General features: G+C 32.6%; 1 long non-coding RNA gene across 1 annotated transcript; it reads left to right on the top strand.

Annotated features, from left to right (window-relative positions):
• The first annotated feature begins 3,567 nt into the window (after positions 1-3,567).
• LOC111618724 lies at positions 3,568-4,435 on the top strand. Its single transcript, XR_002755626.1, has 3 exons — positions 3,568-3,666; positions 4,168-4,254; positions 4,325-4,435. It is a non-coding gene; the product is annotated as an uncharacterized LOC111618724 (long non-coding RNA).
• Positions 4,436-14,468: the final 10,033 nt, after the last annotated feature.

Here is a 14,468-nt window from a genome sequence, read left to right as displayed (position 1 = left end):
ATTGTAAATTAAGTAAGCAGTAAAAGGTTTTAAATAAAAATATTAATTAGAATGCTACATAGACATTATAAAAAAAATATGGTGAAATTAAAGGGGTAATGTAAAGCAGCATATTATTGGTATCATCTGAATAGAGGTGCCTCCAGGGAGAGTTTTTACGAGTAACTGTGGTTTAACACGTGGAGATAACCCAGAAAAGTTCAGCTCTCTGATCAGGCGAGAACACACTACAACACTTAGATTTCTGTGGGGTTTAATCTATTCCTCCATAGGTCAGCGCATGTTTCGGTGATTACATACATTACGCGTGAATTTAAATTACACGATGACTCACTGAAGGACTCTCTATGGAAAATTGGCCCTATTTACATGTTACAAATGTAAAGAAAAGCAGAAAACGTCAGGTGTCCATTGGCATAGCGCGAATCCACCAATGTTCAGTAGTGTTATCTTCTTGTTCACTGCTGGGTTTGTGTTTTTAAAGAATCATTAATAAATTTTGTGATTTGTTTAAATTAATAATATTTCTTTAGAAAAAAACTGGGATTTCTCATTTCTCGGTCTTTTGCTTGTCCCGGGATAAAAGTAAATCTTGAGAAATCCCGAGATAAAATGAATTATTTTTAAGATGTACAAAATATCTTGAAATCAAATGATATAATTTGTTTTTACTTTTTAAAGGAATTTAATACGTTTTGCAACCTTCAAAATCATATTAACAATGCTGTGTAAGATATACAGTATATTAAAATTATTTTTCATTTACGTAGAAATTTTCACAAATAGAAAAAATTTTTTAAAGTTTGCTGGAAACTGAATACAACAAAATGCTTTGAACTCAGTTGAAAATTAAAAATAATTGATCTTAGATCAAACTTCTAACTTAAAAGGTAATTTTGTTATTTAAATAAAACATAATACAAAATATTATTGTAAATTTTTATAACAAGATTTTAAAAAGCAAAAATTGTCAGTACTCGGATTACACACTCTGCTTCTTATTTTAACTAATGAAAAGTCCTGCTACCAACCTTTCGATTCAATTGATGTAGGTGAAATCGTCTTTAATTAATTGTCAGTCGCGGGTCCGCATCTGACAAACAAGTTGGATACGTAGAGTTTTCCGGTTTCTTCAAGTGTCTAACATTTATTGGAGATAAGTTTTATATAAAAAATCATTTCGAAAGGCTCTTCCAACCACATTTCCTCAGTGTTGAATTACCGTATCCCATCAAATTAATTCAATTCCTTTCTGTTCGTTTGTAGTATATTTTTTAAAGAAAATATTGCCGAAGTGTTTAAGGCATCATTCTACCGCTCTGGGATATCAGGAGTCGAATTCCGGGATAAAATACTGGCCGGAAAAATTCCTCCCAGATATGTGGATTGCAGTCCCGAACTACTCAGCTTAGTCCACAATGGATACGAATAAAAAGGACTCGTCAATAAGTAATTTTTAAATTATTAACCCAATAAACGAATTTATGATAATTTGCCATACTTACAGATACTCCCTTATATGTTTAAACTGGTAAATTACACAATAAAACACTACTAATTTATAGTTTCTTCATATCTTTGTAATTTAATATATTCAAATATTTAAATTCCTCATTCTATATATATTTTTTTGTTTTTCTCTAAACTTTTATGATTATTTATCGAAAATATAAAATGATTCAATTTGATAAATTAGTTTTTCTGGTATCAAATTATTTTAATTTCAAAACTAAAATCAAATAAATAAAACATTTACTTAATAATTAAATGTAATTTAAGCTTAAAAATAAAGAAAATTGTTTTATGAGGATTGAAAACATATAAATAGGAGTACTAAATGCTAATAATCTTGTAGAAGATGTATTTTCCCCATTGAACTTTTCGCCTCGAGGACACTAGGAGGGCTTTTATAGATTTTTAAATTTGGGTTAATTTCATACGGCTACGCAATCCACGAGCGATATTAAAGGAGACTTTCTACGAAAACTGCTTGTATGTTAAACACGTGAAGAAAACCCAAAAACCTCTGCCACTGGACGATGCGGATCTACGACCAACAGCGAGAAGCAGCGATCATTCGGTTGTTTTATCCACTCGTCCACTTTCGTAGGACCATTGTGAATTTGACGAAATACTCAAAAAGGCCAGTAGATGGAATGGGCAGTGCTGTCCTCAGAGTAACGTGTGCCTTGAGTAAAATACATATCGCAGTCTTATAGCATTGAGGACATAAACGAAATAAACATTGTATTGGTGCCCACGATTTCTCAAGATTCAGAGAAACTTGTTTCTTTTGCTTCCAGGTTGAACAGGGTAAGTATTAGAACAGACGTGACTTATCTGAACAGACAGAAAAATTTTCTGATGTTGAATCCGAATTTGATTCTGGATTCTTATTACGGTAAACTGATGTTTTCATCGCCTCGATTATCCGGCAAGCTTCGAAAATATATCCAAAAGTTTCTCTCTAAAATTTTACATCAGAAAGTAAATATATGCCTGCTCTACGACTGACACAAATTTCTTATTATGACTGTATAAAATGTAAGTGCTGGAAGTTCGTATATTGTTAATCCGGGATGACGGCTCTAAGCTTACCATTATATAATATAATTCAATTTGATAAATACCATATCTAAACTCCATTTTCATCTATCTAACTCCAGTGTCGAGATTAAAGACAAACGGCTGACAAACGGACAATAGTCGGAATCTATAGATCTTCAATTTCAAAATTGCAATCCAATTAGCAACAAACAGAAGGTTCTTCTTTATAGTGTATTAATTTAATTAAACCTTTATTAAATTTAGTTAAAATAGTAATTTAATTAATTCTTCCCGCCCTGTGGGCACTAAGAAGGCTTCTTTAAGCAAGACAATTATGGACTTGGCCAGGCCCACAAAGGAGCGACCGAGTAGTGAGGAACAACGACCGAAATATTATAATATTACAAAAAGCTTAATTCTGAGGGTATGATGTATTTTATAAAACTCGCAAATGCTAATAACCAGTAAAATCTTCATTAAGTCCGACACTACTCTACATATGACACACGACTCCTTCTATCTTCATACCACATCGATATTTAACCACCAAAATTTAGTAGCATCACAAACTAATAATATTCATACAGAAATCCTCCGTAATTTTTATGGATTTTACGTCGTTCTAAAGAATCCTCAGTCCAAAAATAAAGATCGTCGGGGAGGATCAAATATCAACTTCTATAATCGATCCTCCAGTAATTGCCCTACTTATAACCAGAATTATGTACAGAATTCTTTTGAGAATGAGCCTTATCACCATATTTTATGTCTGATAATGCCTAACCATAATTTAACGAAGACAAATTAATTGTTCAAACAAACAATTCATCATCACTTATAAATATTTCAAGATGAAAATGAAATAATTTTAGTGATTTCATTTATTTTTCCATTAAAAATTAGGTTAATAACACTTATCATTCAAAAAAATTAATAATAAACTATTACTTAAACGTAATTATACCATTTAGTCGAGTCATGTTTCTTGAATAATTGCAACTAATTATTCCGGGTAAAGGAGAATTTATATAAAATAACAACACACAGAGATTAATCATTAATTTTGTATTAATTTAATCGCTCACACTTGGATTTCTCCGAATTCTTACTCGTATCTACGTAAGTAATGTTTCATTTTTACTTTAAGTTCTTAGTTATTCAGTTAACAATACACGAGAGTATTTTATTAATAAAATATTCAAATAAATTTATAGATATTAAGGCCATATAAAGTTCTTGTATAGGATTTTGGGTAAAGAGGGCATCATTTGCCTTATTTTCGAAGAAATAAAATGAGTAATATCTTTCTTAATCAATAAAAAGTAGTCTGAAAGCAGTAAAAGTAACATTCGTTTCATAAGGGTAAGAATGATTACAGCATTACGGTCCCTAAGTTTTCTCTGGGTTGGGGGAAAACCCCCAATTCATTCCTCTAGAAGACCATGGACATTAATTCTTAAATTCCAGCGATTGGACGTAAAAGTAAAGGATCACGAAGTGGATATTGAACATCAGTTATGATTCATGTGTAAATTTCCCATATTCTCATGTTCCCATTTCCCATGTAAAATCCATATTTTTATATTTCTTTACACTTAAATACCTTGTTTCTTTTACTAGATTGGAAAATTTGGTATAGCAATATGGTGTATATCAAGAAATTTCTACTTCTTGCACTGATATTATGCACAGTCGAATTTATTCCTGGTAAGCGTTATGCTTTATCATTATTCCTTAGATTTTTATAATGACACTAATAAATAATAAATGTAAATAGGAAATGCTAGAAAACTAGGTACGAAAATACTTTGTGATTGCGATGGTAGTTTCAAAGATTCACAGTGTGACAATAGTTGCAACGCTGCAGGTTATACACGTGGAAGATGTACATTATGGAAACATGGAAACACCAGAAACTTATGTTTGTGTTATAGATATGAAGAATAATTAAACAATTGATGTTAAATTCTATTCTGTATATTTGTTTCTTTTGTTTATATACAGCAATGCAACACTTAGGCGATGTCTCCCGGTAGGTTTTTCTAAAGAAAATTGATTCCTATTTAGGTATTATAAACATGAAATATATCCAGGAACGAGTTGCTTAACTTTCCCGGCAACATTTGGTCTTTAATCATGTTTTATTAGAAAACTTTTTATATTTTGAACTATTGTAAAATGAAAAAAACTTAATTTTGAATGTAATAAGATTTAAATAATTATAAATGTTAATAACGAGTAAAATGGTCATTAGGATCGACCCTACTTGAGATATGACACACGACACTCTATCTCCCCACCCTCTAGAATATTCATAACGTAATTTTAACAGAATCAATCCTCCTAATACACAAACCTTCCTGCATAATTTCAGAAAATTTTGACAAAAAGTACAAGAGTTACTAAGCTTCAAAGAGGATGAACAAAATCGTTCCTTCCACACACACGCACTAACGAACACCGGAAAAGTAATAATTCGCATTGTTAATACCGCTAATTTATTTTAAATTTTAAACGTGTCTTGTATTATTTTTTTATTTTGTTTTCTTGTTAAAAATATAATATACGACTACATTTACATTATGAAAATTGTTTCACTCGGTTAATTAATTTAACAGTAAACATCTGATTAAAAACATATGACTTGTTTGGAATACATTGAATAAAGATAGAGTTGAAAGCCTGAAAGTCCTAAAAGACAGGTTAAGTCAAAATTATTTAAATTATTATGAGACAGAAATTTGTACGATATCATAGCATAATTATAGGTATGCGAATAAGGATTTGTATGTGTGATTTCGATTTCTTCTTGCCCAGAACGACGTTCTACAGGATTGAAGTTTCCGTTACGTAATTTAAACAATGTAATTTACTAGTTTTATCTTTATTTAATTCGTAATAAAGCGTATTGTGAAAACTATAGGCCAGAATAATTCATTTAATCTATATGTTACCGCTAAAGCTCGAAATCCGTTAATGTGTACATTACCTAGCTAATCTGCAGATTAACTAGGGTGATCCATTAAAGCTGCGAAAATTGTTCAATTTCTCAAATTACCTAGGTAATTTGCAGAGTATCTAGGTAATCTGCATATTAACGGCTTCCGTATCGTTAAAGTTCAAAAGTTTGTTTCTTTCACTTCCTTTCCCCATTCCTTCTTTTTACGTAGATAAATTTAAATCCTAGAATGCAAGCAAGCACCGAATTGGTGAGTAAAATCAAGAAAAGATTCTTCGCAAACCTCTTTAGCGAAGATTTAAAATATAATACGTAGTGTTTTAATAACAAACCAAAGTATGATTCCATAATTGAAGATGTAAAGCAAATAAAAGTTTCCAAGAAGAAAGAATCATCTCGAGATTATCAAATAATTCAAAGGTGTGATGTGTTGACTGTACGAGGCTGTGAAAAACTCATTGAGCCGTTGTCAGATGCGCGAGAAAGGTTTGAAAAAGTTTGTCCATGCCGGAGAATTGTTTGACATTCGATAAAAACTGAAGAAGACCTTGAAAAATTAGAAGATTCACAAGAGACTGTGATTATGAGATCACAGTCAAATCTTACTCAAGAGGACATTCCGTTATCCCCCGCTTCTACAGAATCACCTATAGAAATACAAGAATTTACCGATAGTAATCTTAAACTGCCTTCTATACCGTTGATTGATGATGCAGTCACGAAGAATATTCAGTTACCCTGCACCTCCAAGGAATCGCCTCTGCAAGTTGAAGAAGTCATCACTGAGTTACTCTCAACTTCAGCAGAATCGCCATCACAGTTTCGTACGGAGCCTGTAAAGAGCACTATACAAGACATAGTCTGTATTGTTTGCTCAAAAGCAGCATCAAGTGCTCACAAGTGTAAATCGTGTAATATGTTTGTTCACGCAGTTTGTGGTGAAGTAGATCCTAAAGAGGAAGGGTATGGTAAGAATGTATTGTGCATCATCTGTAAAAAGAATATGGATCAGAAAATACAGCGTGATGAAGCCAAGAAATGTTTAGAAAAGCAAGCAAAGAAAATGTTAGCAGTTTCTAATGCAAAGCACCCAAACGTCGATGAAGGTTTCGCTGTGAGAATTAAAGTACCCGAAGAAGACAGAGCAAAAACTGATGCACGTTCAATTTTAGCTGTGGTTCTTAGTAAAACAGAGGATGGCTTTTATAAACTTGATACTAAAACAGGTATTTTAAAACAATTGTATGCAAAATCTGAATTCAGTGTTTGCAAAGAGAGATTTTTAACGAAAGAAGATGGATGTCCCTGCTGTAGAAATATCTTTACGTCAAACAGCAATAAAACAATCCCTTGGTACTGGGCAGGGTTTCAGAAAATGTGACTGCAAATCTAAATGTACCACAAATAGGCGTGCTTGTCGCAAAAACCAATTGCTACGTAATTCAAAGTGTCACCAATCTTTAGATTGCACTAATAAGTAAGTACAATTTTATCATATGTTTTGCAAATTCATTTCCCTAATTGTAGTAATATTTTAAACCGTTTGATTTTTGTATTAAAGTTTTTTTAATTGATTGATGATTGATTCAATCAACTAATTTGTTGATTGTATTAACTTGATTCTTTAGATATTGAAAATTAAATAAATAACATTATGTTAATTTAAGCGTACAGAAACGTTGCTGTTGTTCCAGCAAAAATCTTATTTTCACTTTACCGAGTGCCTAGTAGGTAATTTGCAGATTACCTAGATAATCTGAACATTACCTAGGTAATTTGAGAAATGGAATAATTTTCGCAGCTTTAACGGATCACCCTAGTTAATCTGCAGATTAGCTAGGTAATGCTCACATTAACGGATTTCGAGCTTTAGCGGTAACATATATATATAATCGAGACGGGTTGATAATGATGATAATGATAATAATAGTAATAATAATAATAAGCGCAGAGCCTAAACGGGTTAGGAGTTGAAAGTTGAAATTTGGTACACAGATAGGGTACGTCACGAAAATGCACACTGAGAAGGGATTTTTCGAAATTCCTCCCCACGGGAAAGAGGGACAGGATTATTGCTTAACACTTTTATCAACAATGGAATTGTTAAGTAATAATAAAAGTGTTAAGTAACAATGGAAGTGTCAAGTAACAATGGAAGTGTCAACAATGGAAGTATTACGTAACAATGGAATTGTTAAGAGAAAGCGACATGCATGACACAGATGCAGTTATTTTCGTTTTTGTGGGAAATCAAACATATTATTTTAGACCCATCTAAAAATTCTCTAATTAGTCTGCAAACAGGGGGACCTCATTCTTGCATTCTTTGAAAACGGGTAAGGTTGACTATAACGTAATAATCTTAATCTTCGCTATCGTTACTTTTGCCCGAGCAACGCCGAGCCTACCTGCTAGTAATTTATAATACCGATAATCGTAAAGTCTGATTGATTTGATAAGGTAGCAAATGTCACCATAAGTTTATAGTCATGTAATGTTCGCCATCAGTGAAGAGTTTGTATTTTTCTTTTATTGGCATGTTGCTTTTGAGGTCATCTGTTAGAAGATCTTGCAAATTTCGATCGAGGATAAGTACAGTATATATTTATTTAAAATAGTAAGTTTTAATCACTATACGTATAATCTACATATACAGTAGATCCTTTTATAAGACTGGTTCCTATAATTACGATTCCTATAAGACGGCGAAAAAATTGTGGCGGTATCCGTACACAACGGTAAAAAAACTCCTATAATTACGTAAAACGTCATCGGGCAGCCGAACTACTTTCCCGCCGTCCGTAGCGCCACGCTACGGACGTTTAGGCGGATAAATTGAGTTTAGTTTTGTCTGTACATATAATTATATATAAATTAAGTACTGTATATATAATTATATATTAACTTAATTTATTGTAACTTTATTATAATTATATATATGCTTTCCTCTGTCTAGCGCCACGCTACGGAGAGTTTAGGCGAACTATCGTCTGTACAGTATTGCACTTGTTTGTTGACTGAAAAATTAGTTCCAAAAATCACCGATAAGTGGTGTTGAAATACAAACGACAATGACTTCAAATATGATTACTAGACAGATGTTCGACATGGCCACTGGGTATAACGCGATTTAGTCGAGTAGCAACGCCCACACCTGCATAGTGCAGCAGGTGTGCATGGATATTATCTGTTATCTGCCTTATGGCAGATAACATTTCTTCATTTTCAACAATGCGGAAGGACCTGATCGAAACACTCGAAAATTTAAATACCCCATAATGAAAAATAACTTTCATTGTCATTTGCCTTGTCGGGCATGAGTTTCTAGGCTATATCGCCCCATAGTAGTGTAACATAATTGTTACGTAATAGTAGTTACGCGGAAAATAATGCCTTCCGTGAGGTTTTTTAAGGGCAACTAGCCCATAGTCAGAAGTTACAAACACAGAGAAAACCCGGAAAACTCCACATGGCCAGCCGTCCAGACGAGGCGCGAACCCACCAACTATTCAAGACCAGGGCTTCAGGGAACGGAACCGCTTGGCCACTGGTGGATAGTTTGTCTCTGGTGGATAGTTTGCGTCTGTAAATCTTACCCTTCTCTTTCTCTTAACACTTCCATTGTTCACACTTCTCCGCGGTGGAAAGTGTTAATTAACAACCTCACCTTCGCTGGTGGAATTTCGAAAAATCCCTTCTTAGTGTATATTCTCGTGACGTATCCTATTAAAACGCAATCAAAAACGCAAAAAAGCGCATCTGCGCCTGTAAATCTTGCACATCCCTTTCCTTTAACACTTCCGTTGTTAAAACTTCCATTGTTGACACTTCGATTGTTACCTAACACTTTTATTGTTGACACTGCCATTGTTACTTAACACTTCCATTGTTGAAGCTTTTATCCTGTCCCTCTCCCCCGGGGGAAATTTCGAAAAATCCCTTCTTAGTGTGCGTTTTCGTGACGTATCCTAATTGTGTACCAAATTTCAATTTTTAACTCCTAACCGGGGTCTGCGCTTATTATTATTAATATTATTATTATCATTATCAACTCGTCTCGATTATATATATAGATTATTTAAAAATAAAACCATTAAATTACATTATTTAAATTACGTAACAGAAACTTCGATCTTGCAGAACGCCTCGGCAGATCGCCGGATTGTTGCGTTACTGTATACAAACAAAAACAACCAAATGTACAGAATATAATTTAACATTAATGTTTATTTATTCTTCAAATTTATAACACAAACATATCATTCTGGTCTCTTCAGGTTTCCGAAATATAGGGGAGACCGGGGCAAGATCGGCATGTTAAGCTTTACTTAAATTTTGTGTAATAAATACTGCTGTAAACTGAAAAAAAAGTTTTGCATATTGTCTATTGGAATGTTACCTTACTATAGAACTGGTTAAAATCAGTTTGGAAATAAAAATAATTAAAATAATTACAACTTTACAAGAAGAGAGAAATTGACGAAGTTGCCCCGGGTATAGGGGCAAGATCGGCAACTTCTCTCTTTTTGTAAAGTTGTAATTATTTTAATTATTTTTATTAAAGTTGCCCCTGGTATAGGGGCAACAGTAATGGGGCAAGATAGGCACGTATATAAAATTATGTTATTAACAATGTATAAGTTGGAATTCACTATTAAAACAAAGAAATACAAATCCAACACCCATTTAATATTATTACAACGAAATGCAAGTTCAAAGACATATATACATGAATAACAAATGCAAACATGTTTTCATTTATCATCTGTTTGATTTTTATCCTTTGCTTCTAATGTGGCTTTATGTTGCCGATCTTACCCCGCTAGTCATGATTTCGAAACATTAAGTACAACCCTGAGAACAGAATGCCAAGCCACGATCTGGCCACGTGAATAAGTTGAAGTTACATCCTTCTAACAGGAAAAGTAACTTTCGTTATCATGGAATTATAACAAAACCTGCCAATTCAATATAAATGGAAAAAAAATATTATATGGAATTGAACGAAAATGAAAATTTGCTTGATAATTCAACTACGCTTGTTGGAGAACAATAAAAACACTACACTCAACAAGCCACCAATAAAACTCAACTGCCTAACCTATAACCAAAGTCTCTTTTTAATTTGTTTTTAAAAAAAAGCGCTTGACAAACTTGCCCCGCATGCCGAAGTTGCCCCGATCTCCCCTACATTTTCCATGTGTATAACCTGCAGCGATGCAATTACGGTCACACATTAAATCATAGAAATTACCTTCACAATCACGAAGTATTTTCGTACGTAGTGTTCTAGCACTTCCTATTTAAGTTTATTTTTGATCAGTGTAATTATAAAAATTTAAGGAATAATAATGTAACATAACACTTATCGGGAATAAATTCGACTGTGTATAATATCAGTGCAAAAAGCAAAAATTTCTTGATATACGCCATATTGCAACACTGAATTCACCAATCTAATAAAAGAAACAAGATATTTAAGTGTAAATAAATATGAAAATATGCATTTTAACATGGAAAATGAGATCATGAAAATATGGAAACTTTACACATAAAAACTGTATTCTAAATAAAAGCATCGGTTCTAAAGCTAAGATGGTTGTTAAGTATAAACAGAACATAACACCTGCCCATCCTTAGGTAAGGACNAATGTTATTAAATTAATTTTTAATGGGAAAATAAATGAAATTACTGAAATTATTTCATTTTCATCTTAAAATTTCTATAACTGATGAAGAATTGTTCGTTTGAACAATTAATTTGACTTCGCTAAATTAGATTAGGCATTATCAAGCATAAAGTATGATGTTATTTTTAAAATTATTTTGTACATAATTTTGTTTAAACGTTCCTGAAAATAGAGTAGTTACTAAAGGATCGATCGTATAACCAGATTTTTGATCCTCCCCGAAGATTTTTCATTTTTGTTCTAAGGAATCTTTAAAACGTCGTAAAATTCATAAAAATTTCGGGGGTTTTCTATGTGAATATTACGGTGTGGTTATACGATTTTGTTCCTTCCTTTTGAAGCTTAATAACTCTTGTGCTTTTTGTCGAAATTTTGTGAAATTTTGCAGGAAGGTTTGTGTATTACTGAGATTGATGATAATAAATTTTGGTGGTCAAAGATCGACGGAGTACGAAGATAGAAGGGAAAGTCGTGTGTCATATTTAGAGTGGGGTCGAACTTAGTGAAGATTTTACCGGTTATTAGCATTTTCGATTTTTATAAAACTCATCCTACCCTCAAAATTAAGCTTTTTGTCATTTTATTATAATTCAAAATATAATAAGATTATTTTTTAGTAGAATATCATAATAGATTGCGCCACAGGGAGTTTTAAAAGTTGCCTGAAGTATTAAGCAACTCGTTGGCAAATTTCCTTTTTTTTATTAAATACTGTATTGCTATTTGTATATCGAGAATTACGTGTATCTTAAAACCAGAGCTATGGAGTCGGAGTCGGAGTCGGAGTCCTCAAAAAGCCTGCCGACTCCGAATCGTTTTTACTTATCAACTTGTTATGTATATAAAACGGAAAAGTATTGGAATCGTGTCAAATTTGATCCTTCAAGCTTTTTTTTTAAATCTACACGTTTGGAGACCTCCCGATCCCCTTAAAAAATCAATAAATTAGGAAAAATTCGCGCGCGTGTCCAATTTGTTTAATTTCTTTAGTTTCTGTTCTGGAATATTAAACAATATCTCAGAATGGGTAAAGTTTAAGAAACGAAATGTGGCACTGTGGNAAAATCAAGTTTAAGTCATTTTATTCGACTTTACGTCTGTCCGCCACAAATATTGAAGTCGTAATATCACTAGATAAACGTTTAAAGCACATAAAATCATATTAAAATATATACAAGTATGTACTGTATTTACAGTACACGCATTCGTAAATTTAGATTATTTTTTTTGTACTATATTAAAAACTAAAATTTATTTGTTTGTAAGCTTAAAATAGATTTTTATTAACCATATATTATTTAAAATGCTTTCCTAGTGATAAGTAGATTCGGAGACAGGTAAATTCGACTTACGTCGTTTTTCGACTTACGTCGTTTTCCTGGAACCAATTACCGACGTAAGGCGAGGTATACCTGTATTTGATGCAAAAGTGGCACTATTAGTTTCGTGATCACTTCCATATTGTGGGCCTATAAGCACCATATTTTTAAACGTGTCACCGGAACAAATCACCTCGCCAATTCCTGTGGCACCTGCCTAATTAGGGCACTGCACTCAAATAACAAATTCATATAGTTTATTAGATTATTTTATTCGAGAATTAGGCACCTCTGCATTATCACGATTAAACTGACAAATTTTTCAATACAAACCTACGTTACACCATCTCATACATCATTATTTCGCCGTGTTTATTAACCTTTGTTCTTTATTCTGAGTTATAATGAGGTTGAAAGCGTGACAAAAGATAGAGAATGATGACCCGGTCGACTCTCCCCATGATAAATGGTTAATCTGAATAGAATTAAAACTCAGTTTCTTACAGTTTTGAATACTAACATTTACTCGCGGGTATATAAATACAATTTTAAAAGTTATATATTAAAAATTATATCGGAATTTTTAATATATAAATATTAACTTTTAAACAAAATTCGTATTCGGGCTCTTACAGATACAATAAATTTACAACTGGCATTATTTTCCACATGGAAACAGAAAAGAGATCAGTGATTACGAGTGTTAATATGACCCAAATTAACGGTCATATTTTTAATTATTTCAGTATTTATATAAACAGAGTCGATTCTAACACCACTTCACTCCTCTTCTTCCATTGAAAATACAAGATTGAAAATCAATTTATTAATTCTCTCTACAAATGTAAGTATCGTATACTCTGCTCTTTGTTACAGTATTTTTGAAGATTTTTGTCAAATTTAAGATTGTTAACATTATCTATTAATTTAGAATTCTCTCGAAAGGACAGACATTTATATAATTTACTAGTTGTTACCCGCGACTTCGCCCGCGGAGGTTTTTCAAGCAAACCCCATTTATATTCAGTATTTTAACAACCATAGTAATTGTTATATAACATCTACCACCGAGAATGATGAGAATCGCTGAGAATCAAACAAACTATTTTGAATTTGATCAATTTTCTGGAACGTTTACAATCGTTCTATAATTTCAAAAGGTTCGAAAATTTGGTTAAAAAATCGAAAAATATAAAAATATTTATAACAATGTCTGAAGTGTTATTAATTTAATACACTTAAGTACTTAATGAAGATGAAACGTAACAAAAAATTGCATCTAAAATAGTACAGTAGAAGCCGTTCTTCCGGTTAAAAATTAATCCTCTTCCTCTCCCCCACGCGAGGGAATTTTGATAAATCCCTTCTTAGTGTGCATTCCCATGGTATACCCTAGTAAAACGCAGATAAAAACAAAATATCGCATATAAAATAGTACAGTAGAAGCCGTTCTTCCGGTTTAGACGTAATTCTCTCCCTCTTCCCCCCGCAATGGAATTTCGAAAAATCCCTTCTTAATGAGTGTTTTCATGACGTACCCTAACTGTGTACCAAATTTCACCTCTTTTGGTTCAGCGGTTTGCTCTGGGCGATGAGGAATCAGTAAATGAGTCAGTCAGGACAAGCAATTTTATATATATAGACTAGCTTTTACCCGCGACTTCGTCCGCAGAGGTTTTGCAAGCAAACCCCATTTACATTCAATATTTCAATAACCATTGTAATTGTTAGGTCTATATAACAGCTACCGCTGAAGAGAATTGCCGAGAATCAAACGAACCATTTTCAATTTAATCAATTTTCTGGAACGTTTACAATCGTTCTATAATCGAACCAATATGCAATAACAAATTCGAATTTAAAACGGTTCGAACATTTTTAAAATCGAAATAGATAAAAATATTTATAACAATGTCTGAAATGTTATCAATTTAATACACCTAAGTACTCAAT

The sequence above is a fragment of the Centruroides sculpturatus genome, unplaced genomic scaffold, assembly GCF_000671375.1.
Source record: "Centruroides sculpturatus isolate CEXI.00-Female unplaced genomic scaffold, Cexi_2.0 scaffold236, whole genome shotgun sequence".
NCBI lineage: Eukaryota > Metazoa > Arthropoda > Arachnida > Scorpiones > Buthidae > Centruroides > Centruroides sculpturatus.
The sequence above is the reverse complement of the archived record's forward strand: the minus strand, read 5'-3'. Positions and strand labels throughout refer to the sequence as shown.